This window comes from Lissotriton vulgaris, chromosome 5 (genome assembly GCF_964263255.1).
Source record: "Lissotriton vulgaris chromosome 5, aLisVul1.2, whole genome shotgun sequence".
NCBI lineage: Eukaryota > Metazoa > Chordata > Amphibia > Caudata > Salamandridae > Lissotriton > Lissotriton vulgaris.
The window spans coordinates 161090677-161106693 of record NC_141693.1 but is presented as its reverse complement, the minus strand read 5'-3'; positions in this window follow the sequence as shown (position 1 = coordinate 161106693).

The window sequence follows — 16017 nt, the reverse complement described above, 5'->3', positions numbered from 1 at the left end:
AGGAAATTGCGGAATCACAATTTTGTTCACCTCCCGTAAATCAATAACAAAACGATAAACAGGAGGCTTGGATGGATCAGTGCGTTTTAAGATGGGTAACACAGGACTATTACACACGTTTCCCCGAGTCTCCTCGATAACATCTTTCTCGATCAAGTCATAGATGATCGCTAACAACGCTCGCTCACCATCAAGGGAGATACGATACTGGGGAATACGTGGCAATCGCACATTCGATTTCAGTTGAACAACATAAGGAGAGATGTCAAGCAGGCCCACGTCCTTGGGACCTGTTGCCCACAAAGATGCAGGAAGAGAACTCAATTCCGGTGGGAGCTTATCAGATGACAAGTACATGGGAGAGATCACTCTCTGACCCAGAGTGAGCTCCACTCCCGCAGGAGAACAGTACAAAGTCGCATATAACCGTTTCAGCAAATCCAGGCCCAAAAGATTTTCACCACAACCAGTAGTCAAAATCAAAGGAGCCTTCAGCTCACAAGGCCCAATTATAAGGGGCAAAGGGCTAGAAACCGGATTGCTAACGGGGGCGCCAGAGAATCCAACGGAAACATTTGTTAAGCCAGACAAAGGTGCGCCAGGGAGTTTCGCATGCATGATGGAACTTTTCGCTGCACCAGTGTCCAACAGAAAAGGCTCAACTATGCCCGATGTGGCAACTGCGACGTAAGGCCCTCTCTGATCAACCGGAACTGATACTACTCCCTCTTTTTGTCTGTGGCTGTCCTAGTAGTTACCGTCATCAATATCATGCTCGATATCAAAATCGTACACATGATACTGTGCAGATCTACCTGACGATGAATCACGCTGATCAAAGCAATTATTGGAATCAGATGAATTATTAGAACTTTCATTTTGATTCTGAGTAACACCACGACCTCTACCTCGCGAAGTCTGCTGAGGACCACTACGACCTCCTCTAGATGAACCACCATTATTTCGGTCGCGCAAAACCGGACAATCAAACTTCAAATGACCCTCACCTCTACAATATGCGCATTGATTGTATCCGAGCATAGATCTCTGCGTAGAAGAGTCATTCCGCGTCTGTGACCTAGCGGATTGCGATCTATTCCGCTGCTGAGAATCATTCTGATTTGAGCGCGGAGGATACGCTTGTTGTAACAGAACTTTCGTTTTGAGATCTTTCGTCTTTTTATCCGCACAATCATTTTCCTCCTTCTCCCTATTTTCGTAATACTGATCCGTGGCCAATATCTGAGCGGAGGTAGAAACAGTTGCTAAGGTCAGGCAACAAATTCGCTACAAATTTATCTACGAACAACCTCTGACCTCCCTCAGTACTCATATCCTGACCACTGTGATCAATGAATGCCTCCTCAAATCTCGTAAAGAAATCGGAGACACTCTCGTCCTTCTTTTGCTTACACGCAGACAGTTTATCCCAATTAACTTTCATGGCTGGCAGAAGTGTCTTCATTAGGGTAATTATTCTTTGAGGCAGAGCCGTAATTAACTGCTCAGGCTTAGCCCCACCAACCTCCAATCCATCAGCCGCTGTAAGCGCAGCCCAATCACCTCCTAACTCAGCTGCGTGATCTTCGTGACGTATTTTCGCCCAAACCGGTTGAGGTACTACGTTGCCGAACAACATGTCGATGTCGGCAAGATTCATAATCGTAGCATCCACTAATTGGGACAACTCTTTATAGTATCCTGCAGGATTTTTGCGGGGGTCAGGCAAAGATTGCTTAACCTGCAAGACTTCCGATCGCTTCCATGGGAGGTGTATCCAAACTCTCTGAAAGTGTGGCGGAATAGCAGGATTAGCAGCAGGATCACCTGGCATCCACACTGGGGAAACTTCTCGCATGGGATACTGACCAGGCGTTGCCATCCACTCCTCAGATTCATCTTTAAACAATGCTCGAGGTATTACAGTGGGACGAAAGGATAGAAGATGTTCTACAGCACGTCGAACATTGCTACCCACAATCATACCACTCGAACACTGAAGCTGAAGTTCAGTTACCTCGATCGGTACTTCGTTTACTTCATCATTTGATATCACTTCACGTAAAAATTTGCACATTTCGTCAAACACAAATCTCTGTGTGGGCTCATTGAATTGAGAAAAGGTCTCGAAAATTATGCGCGGGGGTTTTTTAAGGGGATACCTAATCCAATTACGCGCCATCCGAATTAATGTATCACGTTCCCTACCACCAGGAAGCTGGCTTCGGCGTTGGGGAACATCAGAAACATCGGACCCAAGAAGCGGTCCAAAAGGAGAGTAAAGATTAGCAACAGCATTAGGAATGCGTCTTCAAACAGACGGAGAAGAGGAGAAAAGTACAGGGGCAACAACATGAGGACTAAATACAGGAGCAGTAGGAGCGGTAGGAGTAGCCACAAGAGCAGAAGTAGCGGGAACAGCAAGTTGAGAAGGTATAGGCAGTGGAGCAGTAGGAACAGGAGCAGGTAGAGGAACAGGGACAAGAGGATTTGCAAGAACAGGACCAGCGACAGGCTGACCAGCAGCTGCCGGAAAGACAGGTTGAGGAACTGGGGGAACCACAGGAGCTGTACTATCCTACGCATATGGAGGTTGCGACTTCAGTAGGTAGGACAACAAAGGGTCCTCTACTGCTTCCTCTCCCTTCTTATCAGTGCTCGATGGTAGAGCGGGATAACACTTATCCACCGCCATACGTTGTAATCTATCAAAAACTTCCTTTTCATTTTTGTCTCGCTGAAACTGCTCTGCATTTCTCATCGTCGTAACGATACCTTCCCTCTTATTACGTTTAAGCTGTTTGATTTCTTTCTGCTTGGCTTCTTTACGCCAGAACCGAAAGGAATCGAACATGGCCGGCCTTGCTTTCTTTTTGAACAATTTTGCCTCTAGATTATCCAAAATTGCTGTTTCGAAACTACCATGAGGTGGCCAACTAAGGACACCGTCATCATTAGTGTAGCGGACCCAGCACTCATTATATGCGATAGGACCCACACCATGGCGACTATATAACTCATAGACCGGAGTTCCAACTGGAGGTATCGGACATGAGTCCTCCAATCGGGAATCCGCACCACAACCCTTAAAGCAACTAAACAAAGTACTACGGCCAGGCATCGTGCACACTAACCGAGTTTCACAAACTTCAAGGGTTATCGATTTACGATATCCTCACGAAAATACAAGACTCTTGGTCTTTGGCGATTGCAATCGTCAAATAGAACAACTAAGAACAAAATACGAAGAACCACAAATGCAATGGAACCATGCAACAACTAAGCACCATCAACAACTAAGGACTCTGGGAGCGATCCACAAATACTTAACTGAAAGAACAATGGCGTCACCGGGAAGGCCCGTCAATCGTCTCGCTGTACAAAGGTCTACGCCAGGTGCCAAAACAGGTTGACAGTCAGGGCATCAGTCCGTCGCAGCCGTCAGGAGGCGGGGGATCTTCGCGGGAAAAGTCTTCGGGCCACTTGTTTCGACAACAGGATCGATGAAGCGGGGTGCACCTTCCCTCGGAGATTTCACACGAAGTTCCTCACGATCGTCAGGCTTTGGACCGGTACCGCTGATGTCGCCCCACGTTGGGCGCCAACTGAAGGACTGGGCTTTTCTAAGGCCCAGCGGTGCCAGGGGACAACACCTGAAACCTTTGTGGGTTACCTGTTCCGGCGTACAAATGACAGAGACACAGGACACTTCCTTCGGCGTCAAAGATCGAGGTTTATTTACTGCAGGGAACACAGAAGTCACAAGAAGTACAGCATGTGTAGGTTCTAGGAGACTGCTTCAAATTGCAACTGTGGATCGCTCCTTTTATACAGTTTTTTGTCATAGAACAACATGGCAAACAAAAGGTTACGACTCAGTTCCCACAGTAAAGTTCAAAAGGGTCGCTTTCATGTATTCAGGGTCCCGGAACATAATTACAGTGGCATCGCCGGTTCCCAACTGTAAAAGTACATTATCCCACCATGGGTACATTCCATTCCGGCTGTAAACGAGTTAAGGAAGAAGACAGAAACAGGTGCAAAGGAAGACAAAGATAGTCAACAGATTGAAAAGAGTGTTAGGGGGTGATATCGGAAACACGATTGCAGGATCAAAGGAGACGTGCCTAATGAATGCACGGCTGAAACAATAGACCGGCACGGCAAGATGAGCCTCGAGCGAGGCCATCTGCCTTTGCAGTGTCATCCCCCTCGTCATAAAAACACCCTCAAAGGAACACGTGTCTTCCGCAGGAGCTTGGGAATCAGTGTCCGTTCGCTGGCTACTTGAGGGCAAGAGACAAAATGGCTGCCGTATCTAAAATGGAACCCGTGGGTTCAGACGAAGAAACCCACGAACAAGATGAACGGTTCAGGTTAGCGTAGCGAAAACGCGTACACCCACTAAACTCATTATTTGCGGTTCATAGATACCAAACTCGTCCATATTCGAGCGAGTCGAAAACACCACTTTAATTGTCACGGAACCTCAGAACCACCCTGAAAAAACTACAGAACATCCAGAACACCAGCGCCAGACTCATCCTGAACATCCAACACTACAACAACATCACCTGCCACCTGAGAGACCTACACTGTCTACCTGCCAACAAAAGAATCACCTTTAAGCTCCTCTTGTACATCTTCAAAGTCCTCCACAATGCCAGACCTGCATACCTCAACCCCCCCCTCTCCTTCTACACTCCCCGCCAGACATCTCTGCTCCACCCAACTGACCGTGGCCACCATCCCACGGATCTGATAGACCATGGCTGGAGGAAGATCCTATTCCTACCTCACTGCAGAGACCTGGAACTCATGCCTCTGCAGCTCAGGCCGTCACCACTGCTGCTGCAATTCAGGAAGGATCTCAAGACCTGCCTCTTCGACGGAAACCACAGACCCACCTTCCCTCACTTAGCGCCATGAGACCCTCACAGGTCAGTAATCATGCTATATAAGATTACTGATTAATTGTCTGATTGATATCTTTGTGAACATGGAGCATTTCTGTTCTTTTCCTTTTACAAAACGCAGCACAGCAAGTTCCCTTGCGGCGCTGTGTTGCATGAAATATTTGTAAATATGCCCCAAGATGTGCCTCATCACCCTCTCAGGTTGTCAGCAGTCTGTTGAGTGCTTTTTTACATTGAAGCATTTCAGGTATTCGCAGGTGAGCGAGCCTGTGGTGAGGCTTCCAAGCATGTAGCCGTTTCAGTTATACAGTGTGAGTTTTACTTAAAAGTCTTTACTCCAAATTTATGTTGTTTTAGGATACCCTTTTAGGATAGATTAATATGTGAAGTTATTAATTGAAATACGTTAACTATTTTCATCTTTGTACTTGCTTTTTATAAGCTGCACTTTTACTGTTCTATTAGCAGTTTGTATGTTCATCCCTGGTATTTACACTTGCTGGAATTTGAAAGAAGCTCACAGGGCCTAAGAACAAATGTTCACCTTTGTAACAGCACTGCCAGGAGAGAGAGATTAGTGGCACACATGCTCAGCAAACACACTGGAAAGAAGTTTAAAGAAAATCGATGGCAAGGTACACATTCTTTATTTCAACCTCAGCATAGTTTGATTGTAAAGGATGCACTAGAGAATATGACCGGGCATCCAAACACTAGCTTCCGTGGAGAACTGGAGAATTAGATCTGCTTGTGCCACAGCTACCAGGGATTGAGCAGAGGTTCACTGGAGAAGTAACCAGAGTGTTTAATTTAATTTAATTTAATTTAATACTGGTCTGATCACTGATCTCCTCTTCTTGGTCTGTATAATTTCTTTCTCTCTCGCCGTGTTGGTCTAGACAGTGTTTTAAGTGGGCTAGGTCTCCTAGGACACTCAGCCAAAATACACTCAAAAATTTAACGCAGCATATTAAGTGTAAAGCACACATTCATCCAGGAGGGTATCTTGGTGTTGAATAACAGATGTTTATTGTTACCCAAATCAATGGTACTATTTTTATTGACCTCAGAATGATGAAAGGCTGAGTGGATCTGCCAGGATTTGAACTTGTGACCATGCGGTCAAACATAGGCCCCTTCAGTGAACGCATCAGTCCAGTAAGCCACCAGACCCAGCTTTAACAGAGCATTATTGACCACTGCAAAAAAATCTAGAAGGGGGAGTGAGTGGAAGCAGAGCCTTGGAAATGCTGCCCTCTGACATTAGGCACTCAGGGGCAGATTTACAACTTCGGGCGCATCTCTGCAAATCAGCAGGGATGCGCCAGAACAAATACGTCTGCAAACTCCCCCTTGCGCCACCACGGATGCGCCGCATTTACAATGCGGCGCACCATGGTGCAAGGAGGGGCAGATGCGTGACGCATCTTGTGGCGTACGGGCGGCGCATTGCTGGAGTCACGTCGCAAGTGTGAAGCTACTCCTGCAATGCACAGGGGCCACCCATACTTAACGTGGTGCGTTACTCCTCACACTTGCGTAAGGATTTGACGCAGCAGTGTCGTAAGACTGACTCAGTGAAAACTTGTGGATTTCACTACATCAGTTTTGCTGGGCTTTTCTGCGAGGGAATGCCCACCCTGCAACAGAACGACCACATGAAACCTGTTGCAGGTTTCATGTGGCGCAGGGCTTTACAACGTGACGCATCTGCCTAGATGCGTCACGTTGAAATAAGTTGCAACGTGGCGCATGCTTGACGCCTCCGCGGCTTCACAAAAGTGATGCAACGGCAGCGTAAAAGTGTCGCAAGGGGCTTGTAAATCTGCTCTCAGTGTTGATGCCACCGGCTTAGAAATATATACTCCAGGCCTTCATTCGTACTGCCTCAGTCTTCCTCACATGAAGGAAGAGCGAGCGCCGCGCACCCCAGCCCTCGCTGTAATTGCTGCCTTCATGTCACTTAACGCACTCTGGCAATTTTATTTGTGTTGTTAACTGCCCTGGCTGCTCAAAAGTCTGCTGGAACGCAGTTAGTTGCTTTTAACCCCCGACTGTTACTGTCTGCGTCAATTCACTAGCAATCTGGGAGCCGAATCGAGTTTTAAAAGCGATATACTTTCTAAAGGGCTCTAAAAAATCACTCCATTTCCCACATAACGTGAACAAAATACCTGCAGAGCAACGAGAGACCGAACAAACAGGGAAGGATGGGTTTATAGCAAGTGGTATCTCGGTGCAAAAAAATGGGCTGTGTGTAGGTGTGAGCGAAATGTATACTAATGACATTGTCGCACCCTCACAACACAACCCTAATTGTTTCTTGAAACTTAGTAATAGGTGTTGATTGCAAACCACTTAACAATGCTAATTTTAGAGCCGCCAGAAGAATGTTTTGCTGGAATTCAGACTTCAGCCCTATGTATTTCTTGAAGTCCTTGCAGTATGTGCACAACCGACGGAGCTTTCTTAAGAGGAACTGAATCTGCGGCATGCAGGTTATAGCTGAACCTCAACAACACAGGCATGAATAGAGCTCTCTTCTTCAACTCTGTCATCTCCTCATTACCCACAGTTCTATGCAGCTGAAGCACTACCCACCTGAAAGGTTGTATCAAGATTGGAAGCGGACACTTGCTAGAGACGCATCACTGTAGCCGGTGCTTTATCCAAGGGCAGGGTCGGATTGGGATCACAATTTGGCCCGTGCACTGACGAAAAAAGTGGCCCACATTCATGAGGCGTGGCATATATTTAAGGGCGTGGCCCACATTCAAGGGGCATGCCCTTTCATGAAGCACCATTTGCACAGACAAGGAATGAAAGTGGGAGAATACTGTTCTTGCATAGGACACAGGGCCAAGATGACAATGCCCTACATGCTGAGCAACTAAAAAAAACATTAAGGCTCCTTTCTGTCATAAAATTATTCGAGCCCTCCAGCGCAGGATCACCTGAAAAGCAGCAAAGCCCCTGCCATTACTAACCTACTTAGCCCTCCCCAGCCCTTCAGCTGAGGAGCACATGAACAGAGGTAAGGCCCCTGCAATTAGTAAATTAATCAGCCCTCCAGGCCTCAGGGCAATGTCCTGGTAGGGGAGCACAAAACACAGCTGTTGGGTCATCCAAGGTAGCCAAGTAGCCAGGGGGAGGCCGAGGTGAAGATGGTGCCTGAGTTCAAAACATCACCTGGCACACACAGGGAGACCCATTCTTCCTCGCCCACTATGCCCTGAATGTGAAGGGCTGTGGGCGAGGTGTTAAGAGTAACACTGTTTCTGGGCTATGTGGGCCCCAGGGGGGCCGAGGTGAAAATGGCTCAAAGGCCTGATCAACACCTGGCCTCCAGGGAGGCCGATTCTTGCTAGCAATCACCCCTCCCCAGCCCAGCCTCAGCGTGATTGCTTGGCAGGGCAGGGGGTGAAGGAGAGGCCACAGCTGATAATCACAGCGAGGCTGCTTTCATTTCTCTGTCCCTGTCTTATTTTCTCCCATTTCCTAGTCCACTCTCTGTGGACTGGGAAAGGGGAGAAAAAAACGGTCGGGCCCACAGAGGGCACTGAGACACCGGCCCTTCGGCCGATGCCCGAATGCCCGCCTTGCCAATCCGCCCATGTCCAAGGGTGCTGTATTATCACCTAGTCAGTAGACAAATGAATATTAACTTTTTTGTTTTATACTTCATAACAAACTGCAGTTGTTTCTAAGTGCTGAAAATACCCAACCCATTTCCAACGATACTTAGTCTATTTCTGTCAAAAGAATGGGCAGTTTGAAATTTATAAGTAGGTCTGGGCAAAAGTTGCCCATTCAACGTCAAGGTCGACCAAACTTAGTTAGAGATACAGTGGTGGAAGTTTTTGGAGACCCTCGCCCCGGGCTGATTCAGATCGAACCTACAGTGACTTGAAAGGGCTCAGAAGTATGACGGGACAGGGGACTGTTTGGGGGCATTAAGGAGACAAAGATTTGGGCATGGTGCAGGGGGCCTAAACAAAGGGATTTGATAGGATATGGGACAGTAATGGAGTAAGAGGAGGTGCAAGAGTAGGATGGCGGACAGGCGACTTTTGGGGTGGAGGGTTCCACCAAGGGACTGCTAACGAGCGGTAGCAGTCCACCTTTTGTCCCTCACCCCACTCCTGCCACGGGAAATGGGTTCCTGCTGCTGTTAAATTTTTCTGAAGCACTCCTTTCCCTTCATGTTTTTAAGCATAACTTGCAAAGTTTGCAAACAGATATAGGAAGTTGGTATTCTGCACATAACTTGCAAAGTTTACCAAAGCATATATGAAGTTGGAATTCTGTTTACTTCGTAACTTTTCTCACATCCCTAGTCACAGGCCCAGATCTCATTTAGGCCAGCATAGTTTTTTATAACCTCCTAAGTTTGATAAAAGCAGAAGCATTTAGTTAGGCAATAATAACACGTCTTACAGCTCTATTCAACAGAGAAATTCTACCTCCTACGACGCAAAGTCTTAAAAGTTCTGCTTGAAAGGTAATTGCCACTGACTGGTGCTTAAAGGGTGGCTTCTGGTTCAAATGATTGTGGTAACTAGGCCCTGGCAACATTTTTTGTTACGTTGGCTGTAGGAAATTTGATTACTGGTTGAGGGTGGGGTGAAACCCAGATCCATCAGGATCCACATTCCATGTCAGGGCGAAGTCACAGACAAATACTAAATTAACCTGTGCTCAGCCCTTGGGTAGCTGAGCACAGAGCAGTCAGGTTTAACTCATAGGCAATGGTACAGTATCTGTATAACACCTCAAACAGTAACACAGTGAAAACACACCACAAAATGTTCTCAAACCAGATAACAAAAATAGAATACATCTTACTCTATAAAACGAGACCAAATAGACAAAAATCTAATGAAACAAGACTGAGAAGACAAAAATTAAATCAGTAAAACTGGAAATATGCAGTTTTAAAGATTTCAGTGAGAATAGCGCCAAAAAGCACAAAGTGCCAACTGGGGATATCTGGTCTTGCCGAACAGGCAAAAAGTCACAAGTTCAAGCTGACCGCAATGGATTGCGGGCTGGCTACAGGAACCAAGTTAGGCCTGCTAAATGAGAGTACCTTATATCCTGGTTTGCAGAGCATTGCAAAGTCCCTCATGAGGATGCGTCGCACAGTCGGGTGATGTGTTGGTTGCGAGGAGCTGTAGAGCTGTGATGAAACATCTTTCAACATCATCAAGGTTCCTGTTGACAATGGCTTGCGATGGGAAGTTGACATTGGGCTGAGCATCATGCTGGATGCTCCTGGTGGGGCCGTTATACCAACTTACCTGCATATCTTCTAATAAACATCTAAACTACATCTACAGCGTGGGACTTCATTACTACAAAGTTTGGTGTCAGGGATGTGCTGAACAGTTAGGCGATGCGTTGGTTCTGAGGAGCTAGAAAGCTGCGATGCGAGAATCTATCTCATCGAGACTGCCATCGATGAGATTTTTCCAATGTGACAGCCTGCGATGGGAAAGCTTTGCACAGGTGGAGGGTCCTCGAGGTCAATGTGGAGTCCTTGTGCTGATAGAACCCTAGCAGCAGAGGCGATGTGTCGGTTCTGCTCAGGATTGCACCGCACAGTAGACAAGATGTGTTGGTTCTGCTCTGGTACACAGATGGGCTGGCAAAGCAGGCTGTAGGACTGGGGTGGCACTGCTTGGCAGGGTAGAACTCAAAATTGGCAGAGTTCAGGTGCTGTGTTTAAGGTTGTTGGAGTCTTCTGTCCCTGAGGCTCTAGTCAATAGGCCAGCCACCTAACCCTTGGAGTAACTTTGGGGTACAGGGTTCAATCAATGCAGGTCCAGTGCTTCTCACCCAGGCAAGATGGCAGCAGGCAGCAGTACAGCACAGTAAGGCATAAGCCCAGCAAGCCATTTGGCCCACAGGGCAGCAGTCCTGCAGAGTAGTAAAGCAGCCCTGCAGAGTAGTACAGCAGTCCTTCTTCCTGTCGTAGTAGTCACAGGTCCAGAAGTGTACTGAAGAGTTGGTGTCTGAGGTTCAATATTTACACCCAGTTTGCAGTTTTCGCTTTGAAGTGCGAGAACTTTCAAGAGGTTTTGCCTTGAAATCCACAGTCTTCTTGCCTTCCCTGCCCGATTCCAGGTTAACTAAAAGGGGTATGCAGCGATTTGTGTGGAGGAAGGACACAGCCTATTCTAGTGTAGTAGGGCTGTGCCTATCTCAACCCTCTCATCCTGCCAGTGATGGCCCATCCAAGTACACTTAAGCTCTCTATTGTGTGTGGCTGTCTAGGAGGAATACACAAAGCCTAACTGTTAGCTACAGCCAGATATTCACAATGTATGCAAGCAAATTGTGATTCCCCTATTACCATAACTAGATAATCTGGATTTCATTAAAGACACGTAGGCTAACATTATTCATATAACTTTTAATGCAGACCCAAGCAGCCGCATACATCACAAAGCAAAAGTTCCACATTAGAACATTAGAAAACATATAAAAGGCATGAGCACTAGGCAATCAGCCTCTTTTAAATGTGGTGTAAAGAGAGGAAATGTCCAATAATCTTCCAGGAAAAGTCCAATAAACTTCAAGTAAAACTCCATAAGTTCTTTAGTGTATCATGAAGAAGAAAGAGATGAAAGATGAATAAATTGATCCGTAGGCCAAGATCATGAAGTTCCGAGAGATTATCTGAAAAATAGAGGGAGATATAAATGTTTCAAGAAAGAAAAATGCAAAAGAGGAAAAAACAATTCTGTAAGGAAGTATAACCATTACAAATGCAATGTAAGCATTCAAAATAAACATATCACAGTAGTAAATATAAGATACAAAGTATGTCAAAGTATACTGTAAAATGCAAAGAACAAGATGGCTGGGTAACAATTGCGCACAATTGTAAGAAAGTAAGTTGAGTCCATATAATTACAGCTCAAAGGATAAGATGACGGCCATCCACCATTCACCAGATGGTATGAAAAACCATACCATTAAGTAAAATCAAAGAATATATCCTGAGCTTATAGTCCCAATAAAGAATCCTTAAGGACAAGATGATCTTCCCAATCTTCTTTTTTTATTTTGTGGTATCTCTTCAGCACAAAAAGATCTAGCCGCCAACATGTGTTTCGTCCTATGTGGTGTCAGCCACGGACTTCCTCAGGGCTAGAAGATCAATAAATAAAAGTCCAATTACTTACTAGAACATACATAGAGTTGACATATATGCCATTACAATACCACTTGCATCAGAACCATAGTTATTTCACATTAGGAGAAACGAGAAACTTGATCAAGGAGCCTGGCAAATTGCTCATAAGGTCAGAACCAAGAAAAGCCTTATTTATTTGTTCAAGTGTCTCAGTTTTTTAGGTAGATACTCTGGGAGTTTTTTATATATATAAGATGAGAAAAAGCACCACATAAAGTGTATAACAAACCCACACCACCAATGTGACAATATAGAATAAATTGCAAAAGTGAAGAGATAAAAATTGTGTGAAAATCGCAAGTCATACCAAAACGTGCACAGACAGTTCCAAGTCCTAAGACACACATATTTATTGTGAAGTCAAACCAAGAACCATTCGTGAGTTGGTTACATATATTTAGATAAATCAAGTTGGTATAGTTTTACTCTTTATAGATTTTAAATAGTGATACTGTGTTATAATTGTTTTTAGACTATTGGGTGCTTGACAGATTTTCCTTTTGAATATTATATACCTTGCTGAACATTTGGAACAGGTGTTTTTGGTGATTAGGTGAGTTCTCATTGGTGTTTGGGTATTAGGCTGCCATAATTCCTTAAGCGCGTTTTTGATGCTTAACTAACTCATTATTGGTTCTTGGTTTGACTACACAATTCATTTTAAAGCTTTATTCGACATTTGTCATAAAAGCATTCACCTAACCCTAATACAATAAATACTACATATAAAAGATACTGCTAAAAATACATATTAAACATGAGATGTCGAATAAGTGCCAGATTATAAAATACATCGAAATACATCAAATTATCACAATTCATTAAAAATAGATTTTCTATAGAGTAAAATGCAATAATCCATATGGCACAGTGCAAAAATAAAAATAAAAATATGCATGATTTCGTTATGATGCAATTGCCATTAAGGATCGGGTACGAATTAACCATGACCAAGCAAGAAATTTTGCTACCCCGACCACAAGCAATGTGGAACAATCTGTTTCAAGTATCCTGAGGGCTTCAGATTGGCTGCGGGTTCCCAAGCTTGAGCACACAGGTTTTAACCATTTACGTCTGGGGGACGAGTACAGTGAACAACAGAACAAGAAGTGGGAAATGTGTTCAATTTGCTCATTACAATGGTGACAATGTTCATCCCATGCCGGGGTCCAATGTTTCTTAAACGCATTCAGCGGGAGTGTACCTATGCGGAATTGAAAATAAAGTTTTCTATCATGGGGTTTTTCAATAATGTCCCAGAAAGATTCGCAAAAAGGGTACATTTTTACATTTAAGAAGCGGGATGTTAAATTTGAGTTTGTACTGTCACAAAACATTGAAAAATAAACCATTTCCCAATATAGGTCTTTTAACTTTGCCTTCGTAGGGAAGCAGGTTACATCTTTGGTGTCCCATAGATAATCCAGTTTCAATTTTATAAGGAGTCCCCGAAGCTCCCTTAACCATGGAATACTATGGAAGCGGTCAAATTTAATGACATCCGTCAATGCCGCTGCATAGTGGCTCAATTCTGGGGTCACCATAATCCGTCTCCAATATAGAAGAGGGCGTAGCCTTGCTATGTCCTCTATGCATTTTCTTCCCAGATCTAGTTTTAACGGGATAGTCGGTGTGCTTTGGGGGACCATCACAATCCCTCGTAAAAACCTGTTTTCAGCTCGGCCCAGTTCTCTTAAATTAGAAAACCCCCAGAGTTCAGAGCCATATAAACAAGCCCCCAGGACTTTCATAGAGTACATTTCCAGCACACAGTTTACTGGCTTTGTCAGCGAGGTGCGATGTTTTAGGCTAATTGCACCTGCTAGCTGCCTGAACTTTAATAAGGTAGTGGTAATATGTTGTTTCCAGCTCATGTTTTCTTGTAAAGTGATGCCTAGGTAAGAGAAGGAATCCACTCTTTCTAGGGGTGTACCTTTGTATTTTATTACTCCTTTGAAGGTGGACTGCTGGTTAAGGCACATGAATTTTGTTTTGGTGGTATTCAGTTCAAGGCCCCTCCCATCACAGAACACACCAAAGGCATCAACCACTTTTTAGAGCCCCATGGGGGTGCGGTAAAGTAAGAGTGTATCATCCGCAAACATGAGGACTGGTACACGAGAGCCAGCAATTACTGGGGCGTCACTAGCAATCTTCTCTAGATGTTCAACAATGCCATTTATATAAATTGAGAAGAGAGTCGGCGCTAGGACACACCCTTGTCTCACCCCACGTTCAACCGGAAAGGGATCAGTTACTTCTCCCTGTTTGCCCCACCTTATCCTTGCAAAATTATTCTCGTGTAGGCGAACAAGGAGAACAAGGAGTGTAAGCAATTCCTGGCTTAGGCCTACGTCCGCCAAGGTCTGCCAGAGTTTTTCTCTGGGGACCAAGTGTTTTTGGTGATTAGGTGAGTTCTCATTGGTGTTTGGGTATTAGGCTGCCATAATTCCTTAAGCGCGTTTTTGATGCTTAACTAACTCATTATTGGTTCTTGGTTTGACTACACAATACATATGTATGTCTTAGGACTTGGAACTGTGTGTGCACATTTTGGTATGACTTGCGCATTTTACACAATTTTTAACTTTTCACTTTTGCAATTTATTCTATATTGTCACATTGGTGGTTTGGGCTTTTTATACACATTATGTGGTGCTTTTTCTCTTCTTATATATATAAAAAAACTCCCAGAGTATCTACCTAAAAAACTGAGACACTTGAACAAATGAATAAGGGTTTTCTTGGGTCTGACCTTATGAGCAATTTGCCAGGCTCCTTGATCAAGTTTCTCGTTTCTCCTAATGTGAAATAACTATGCTTCTGATGCAAGTGGTATTGTAATGCATATATGTCAACTCTATGTATGTTCTAGTAAGTAAGTGGACTTTTATTTATTGAACTTCTAGCCCTGAGGAAGTCCGTGGTTGACACCACATAGGATAAAACACGTGTTGGCGGCTAGATCTTTTTGTGCTGAAGAGATACCACAAAATAAAAAAAGAAGATTGGGAAGATCATCTTGTCCTTAAGGATTCTTTATTAGGACTATAAGCTCAGGATATATTCTTTGGTTCAAAGTATACTGTATGTTAAAATCAACCACCCAAGGGAAAGGGTGGGATGGATAATGTTAGCCTCAGCGTCATTAATGAAATCCAGATTCTCTAGTCATGGTAATAGGAGAATCACAATTTCATTACAAGACCGGAGGCTACCATTATACATGTTGGTAGCCTTGTGAGATAGTAATGAGCAAAAGTTCTAGAATTAGACCAATCAGCAGCTTTAGGAATATCATCCAACTTACCACCGGACCAGAAGGACTTACTGGCCATTGCATCTCTGATAGAATGTGGTTTAAAAATATTAAGATTGATACCTGCTAAATTAATAACAGTTTTAACCCATCTAGCAATACAGGCAGAAGTAATACCTTTATGAGGTTTAACAAAGGAGATAAGTAACTGATTCACACCAGACGGGTGAAGAGCATTCATTCTGTAGTCATATTCTTTCGTACAATCTACAACACAAAAAGCTTGGTTAACGGCCAAAATTATATCGCCGAGCTTCGCCTATTTTTATCGCTTAGGAGCCTTGATATTATCAAGGTTTATCTCCTAAGCGATAAAAATCGGCCGAAATGCATGAATATCACTGAAAAGTCAGCGATATTCATGCATTACCGAGCAAATGCTCTTAGCCATTGTATAACATGGCTAAGAACTGCTCTGGGCAGACGTTAGCTTTTGGAGATAATCGCGCTTAGCGCGATTATTTCCAAAAGTTGGTAATAGGGGATAGCGATGTTAGCGACTGTTTCCAGTCGCTAACATCTTGGCACGCCCACTTTGCATGTCATTAGCGATAATTATCGCTGACATGCAAAGTGGGCAC